Genomic DNA, 6,683 nt, shown 5'->3' on the forward strand with positions numbered 1-6,683 from the left:
TGGTGACGCTTGATGATGCCTAAAAGGCGGGCATCATGACTTATGGTGATCCACCGCGCATGGCGGATGTGTGAACAGAGGGTAGTTCGAGAGGGCACCATGTGGAGAGGCCACCTGCCCAGTCATGTCGGCGACGACAGTCGAGTTCACCAGTGGCACAGCACCCGCAGGCCATGACATTGCACTACATGTTCTAGCAACAACTACAGATGCGGGACGAATTGCATGGGTAACGATATGAGTTCATAGAGTATAGAGATGAGTCGCGGGGTTACTTCAGAACCATGTTTGATCACTGGCATATTCCACTGCCAGGTACTTTGCAGCCGCCGCCGCCTACTACTGGTGGTTTTGACATGGGAGGATCTGGGTATGGTAGTTATGGTCAGTATGGGTCGAGTGATTTTTATTTTGCAGGTGCTGGAGGATCGGGAGCTGGTGGTGATGCTGATGATCGGGAGGATAATGATGATGAGGAGTAAGAGTTGATGGAACTAGCTGTCCTGATCCATATTTTGGGTGTTTATTTTATTTTATTATGTTTTCATTATCGTATGGGTTGTACTGATATTATTATTATGCTTGTGGACAGTATGGGTGGTTCGGTTGGGACATTTGATGGAATTTGTTCTTGTGGGTGGTTGCTTGTGTATATTTTGTAGTTGAACTTTGTGGATGTAGTTCACTATAAACCCTCACGAGACCATACTCATCCACCTGGGTTACCGGGGGGTGTAAAGGGCTTGTTGCATACGCTAAATGCAACCGTGATTCCTACGAAAGTGAGTTAGGTCTTTTAACATTTTTACTCGTTTAACAAATTTGGTTATGAATTTAATTAATAATTGGTTGGTAATTTAAAATTAATAGTTTTGCAAACGGTTTAAAAGACCTATATTTTTAACATTTGTGAGAAGCTTGCTTCTACATGTTTGAGAGTTTGCAGATTTTATGTTGAGAGTTGAAGAGTTAAGTTCACCATGAACATCACCGAGGGCACGAGAGTTGCACATGAGAGTTTTCTTTTCTATCAGGTAATCTCGTTTTCATAACCTTATTTGTTTTATTTAGTATTTGTGTTAAAAGTGTAATTGTATTCTTGTATAATAATAACCACCATCACATTAGGCCTGCTTTTTAAAATTGTCAAAGTGAATTTTAACCCCGTCCCTATTTTATGTCTTAAATTTTAAACATTGAGGACAATGTTTGCCTCAAGTGTGGGGATGGGGGAGAAATTGAAAATTTAAAAGTTTTTATGTCTCTTAAATTAAGATTTTTGCATAATAATGGAAAATGATAGAAAAATCGGGGATTATTTTTCAAAATTATTATATAATAAGAGATAAATAAAACGGGAACACACTTAATTTGGGATGTGCCGGTAGGCTCAACTTTGAGAATGAAAGGATAATTTGGTTGTTGACTTAATTGAACCTTAAATGCTTGATTTTTAGTGGGAAACGCCTTCAGGGTTTTGTTTGTTTAGCTAAGCCTGTGTAAGGACTAGAATGAAAGATTAGGCTATACTCAAGCCTTACTATTAGATTTGATCACTAAAAATATATTTTAATATGAATAGTCTATAGTACAATGGTTGGATAGGCTTAACATTAGAGTATGTTAGATGGCTTGTGATATAAACATAAATGGAAATATTGCTAGTTAAGTGGTTAACACTTCATAAGCGTATGGTTTTATGGCCTTAAATCCTGTATTGATGGGATGCCCCGGGGAACGGAGACCATGGGTCGGTATACGGTTTATCATCTGGTATGCGTAAATCCTAAGTGGATTTATTCATATTAAAAAAACAAAGCTTAAAAAGAGCAAACCCGTAGTTTATCTACCAATTCATAAGTCAATAAACATGATCACAAAAAGTGCTTTAAAAGTACAAATTCACTACTGACTTGATCATCCACGCTATTAGTCATATGGGGTCCCCGTGCTCGCGTCTCATTACCATTAAGAAACGGACCACACGGGACACGTCATATGTAAGCCCTACAGATGAATTCGTGCTTACTCACGTATGGTGATGGACTTCGGGGTATTGCTTGATAACGGGTGTATGTCATGTAGTGGGGGCTATTTACTAGTTGGTTACCTAATTGTACCTTAATCGTATCTAATGGCCATTTTGGTAGACTTTAATACTTAAGTTTGGGTTTTGGTTCGATAAAAATATCCAAGATTGTCATAGCTATTACATATGGGCTTGAAAAATTGTACAAATGTGCAAAATTTTGATCGTCTAATCTTAAGGTTTAAGTCAAGTTGGGGTGGTCTGGTTCAGTAAAACTATAATGAAGCATGGTAAGGCGGCTTCAGGGCTTTGAGGTGTGGGTTCCATTTTAATCATATGAATTAATAAAACTGTCGCACCTTATTTTTCCTGGTAAGTATTAAGGCGTGGGTCGCAATAGTGGTTTTTGTGTTCTTGTGCTTAATTAAGATAATCTATAAAGTATTTTGAGAATGATCTTTGATTCTGATTCCATTACAAAGTCTTTTTTGGGACGAAAAAGGATAAGTGTGTGGATGTGATGGTTGGGTAAAAATTAGTTAGTTTTATATATTAATTAGTTATATTTAGGTTAATAAACGAATGAACATTGGTACTTCAAGTGTTGTTTACGTGTTTCAGGACATTGGAGGCTATGGAGCTTAACGAGGATATTTACGGGCTTAGAACGAAGATCAAGAAGTGAAAGATTGGAAGTGCACGCATCACGAGGCATTCAAGAAAAGAAAAAAATAAAATCTGAAGTTTTACATCTTCGCGATACGCGAAGAAGCATAACTGGACATCTTTGCGATACGCGAAGATGCTTATGTCGGCCAAAAATATAGTTTTTCCCTATATAAACCCCTTAACCTCCCCATTCGGTTATCATCGACTTCCAGAGGCAGAAGAGGTGCTCTAGGACGATTTTCAGCCATCCCGAAGCTTCCGGTTTGTCCTACGATCGTATGTTCATTAAGTTAAGTGCTTTAACGATTATGTTGATGTCCGGCTAGTTGTGTGTGTTCGTTCTAGGCTAAGGTTTTGTGTAATATACTGTTATGATCAGATTCTTGTGCTTAATGAATATAGCTTGATTGATTTTATATGAATTTGTCTTGCTTAATCAGTTATTTCGTTGATTAACGTTTGTGTTTGCGATTATTGATTTGTGTAACGTTTGTTTGGTTGTTCATCAACATTTAGGGTTAGGCTCTTGTGTCCTTGAACTATAATCATCAAACCTTATCGTTGAGTTAATTATCCTAGATATGAAATTGGCAATTGTGTTGTCCGGGTTCATTTGTGTCAACAATTCGGTTAGGGTATCGTTTGTCATCATAAATCAAACCATAGGACTAGCAATTATTATAAAACCAAAGACTAAAGAATCTGTGATTAACGTATGGAACACATAACCCGAACCTTGAATGAATACTTTTTATTAATATTATTTAAAAATCTTTTAAGTAATCATTAGTTTTAATTAAATATTTTTCTAAAAACCGCTTAATATCGTCTGTCCGCTTAGGTTAAATAATTAGTTATAAATTAAATAAACTTGCACTTTCCTTGAGTCCCTATGGAGACGACCTTACTTATCCGTACTAGTTTATAGGTATTTAAGTCTTTAATTAATTGTTTTGGATGTTCATTGATATCAATTGTGATTCTTTTCATAATATGTTGTGTTCTGAAACTACCATCAACCAATTGTGTAGTGACAGTAAAGCGTAAAACCGAGGATCACAAAAATATTGAGGCCTTTTTTACGCACTACGGTTCCTTAATTATGAAAAGATTCAAGTACATTGAAATCAAGAAAATGACAAACTCGTTCAAAGATAAACTAGGACAAGGAGGTTTCGGACAAGTGTTTAAAGGAAAATTAACAGATGGTCGATCTATAGCGGTTAAAGTTTTAAACTCATCAAAAGCAAATGGACAAGAATTCATAAACGAAGTTGCAAGCATTGGTAAGACTTCTCATGTTAACATTGTTACTCTCTTGGGATTTTGTTTTGATTAAAAAAATAGAGCTCTTGTATATGAGTATATGCCAAATGGATCATTAAAGTTTATTCATAATCATATACCTACGGAGACAAGTAAACACATGGGAGTCCAAAAGTTGTATGAGATAGTACATGGAATAGCATGTGGTCTTGACTATCTTCATCGTGGGTGCAACACTCGGATTTTGCATCTTGACATAAAGCCACATAACATCCTCCTTGATGAAGATTTATGTCCCAGATTGCAGATTTTAGGCTTGCTAAGCTATAATCGAGGAAAGAGAGTATTGTTTCTATGTTGAAAGCTAGAGGAACAATCGGTTATATTGCCCCAGAAGTTTATAAGAAAAACTTTGGAGGAGTCTCCCATAAATCTGATGTTTATAGTTATGGTATGTTGTTACTAGAAATGATAGGAGGGAGAAAAAATGTAAATGTGGGTGTAGGTACTGGACGAGCCAGCGAAATATATTTTCCTGATTGGATTTACAAGCGTGTTCACAAGGATGACTTCCTATTAGATAGTGTAACAACTGCTGAGGAAAATGATTATGCAAGAAAGATGACAATTATTGGTTTATGGTGCATACAACCTATACCAAATGACAGACCATCCATAAATGAAGTCATAGAGATGTTAGACGGATGCATCGAAGTGTTAAAAGTTCCACCAAAACCGTTCTTTTCTTCTCCTCCACAATTGCCAGATAGTATATTTACCACATCAGAAAGCATGTTACAGACAACATAGTGGCAAATTGAAAAAAAAAACTCACATTTAAAAATCATTGCTAACGGTTCATACTTTCAACTATTTTTCTTTCAATGGACCTCTGTTTAAGAACACTTAACGTCATTACGTTTTATTCCGAATTTCAAACCGATGTTTTAGGCCTTTTGATCGGAAGAATGATACGAGTCTACTGATGTAAAATTTATCTCGAAACGGTGAAACAAACAACGAAATAGTGTTTCAATTCGGATGTTTGAATTTCTAATTAATAAAAATCAAGCTATTTGAATCACCTTTCGAGATAAGTTTTACATCAGTCGACTCGTATATTTTTTTCAATCAAAAACTCTAAAACACAGGTTTGAAATTTGGAAAAACACTTGACAACGTTAAGTATTTTAACGGATGTCCATTGAGAGAAAAATAGTCGAAATGTTAGACATTTAGCAGAGATTTTTGGTGTGATTCGAAATGTTAGATCATGGTGTGATATATCGGAAATCATGTTTTAACTTACTTTAATAATAATTTTTTTTAGTCTTTATCTTAATTCCATATGATCAGAACCCCATATTTTCTAATCAAATTCTTCTGTAAATATCATTTGTTTTTACCGTTAAGTGTTGGATCATATATTTAACACCACCACCAGCCCAAAGAACCACATCACCTGCAATATGTAGTCAGGCCTCTTTCTGTACTTGAACATCCAAAATAAAAACCATTAGTTAGTTAAGTGTTTGTTTTGTTATTTTGTTAGGGTACAAATACCCCTGAAACTCGCTGTAATGTAATCTGTAACACAATTTCTCAATTGAAATTAATACTATGTTATTGTGTTCATCCATCTTAGACTGCATTTCAATATAGGGGGTGTTTGGGATTCCTTATTTTACTTTCTTATAAATTTTTATTAAGTGAATAAGTTATAAAAGTGTAACTTATTAACTTTTCTCCTCTCGTATCAAAAGCAATCCCAAACACCTCCTAAGACTGTGTGTTATGGTCTCGCGAGCAGCTCCTTCACCGGCCGCCGCGAGCCACATCACTCGCAAACACCGCAATGGGGCCGGGGCGACCCAATTCGCGGCTGATGAAAGGATGCTGGCTTTTTTTTTTTTGAAATTGGTGAAGATGAAGAAAGAACTCTTGTTTGTTGGGAGAAACATGGTGAAGATGAAAAAGAAGGAAAGCGGATGGTGGAGAAGATCGGGGTGTTTGGTAAAATTGGGGTATTTTAAACGATGGGGATGTTTTTATATTATTAAAAATCTAGTATTATATTAAGTTTTATATTAATTACACTAATATATTAAAACTAATGTTATTATTATCTTTTTTATTTATATAATTTTTATATTTATTATAAAAATTATCTTTTAATATATATTCTTGTTTTAAATTAAAAAATTTCATAAAATTCGCTGAATCCACTATTTGCCTGAACTACAATAGGCTCAGGTGGCTTCAACGGTGGCTTCAGCGAGTGTCAAGTCAGCACTGTATGGCATAATATTGTTGGATGAATTCAGAGCCCAGCTGCATCGAAAACATACCGTGTAAACACCGTTGTGTCTAATGTACATCTCAGCCGACTTTTTATCTTCTCTCAGTTCTACTTATTTAATTTATTTTATAAATTAAAGCAATTCAAAAGTGGTTATTAAATAACAAAAGTAAGATCCCGGTACTAATTTTAGTTGTCCAATTAACCAAAAACCTGTTTGCAATTGTATGGAAATTAAATTCCTATATAATTCATAAAAATTTAAAGGAAAAAAAGAAAGAAAAATTGAACTGTCTTTAAAGAAACTCTCTTATACTTGGAAGAACAGAAGTTTAATGTTGTAAGTTATCTCTAGGTCAATAAAGGTCAATAAGTTGCTAAATATACCGTTAATAATAGTTAACTGATGTAGGGGTAGAA

The 6,683-nt window shown here is 35.1% G+C and overlaps 1 pseudogene; it reads left to right on the top strand.

The window, feature by feature from the left end:
* The first annotated feature begins 3,800 nt into the window (after nt 1-3,800).
* Nucleotides 3,801-4,774, top strand: LOC143617135 (PR5-like receptor kinase pseudogene; annotated as a pseudogene).
* The last annotated feature ends 1,909 nt before the right edge of the window (nt 4,775-6,683 follow it).

Source organism: Bidens hawaiensis, unplaced genomic scaffold (genome assembly GCF_021521415.1).
Source record: "Bidens hawaiensis isolate Kalapana, Puna unplaced genomic scaffold, B.hawaiensis_p1.1 tig00002307_1, whole genome shotgun sequence".
In the NCBI taxonomy this organism is placed as follows: domain Eukaryota; kingdom Viridiplantae; phylum Streptophyta; class Magnoliopsida; order Asterales; family Asteraceae; genus Bidens; species Bidens hawaiensis.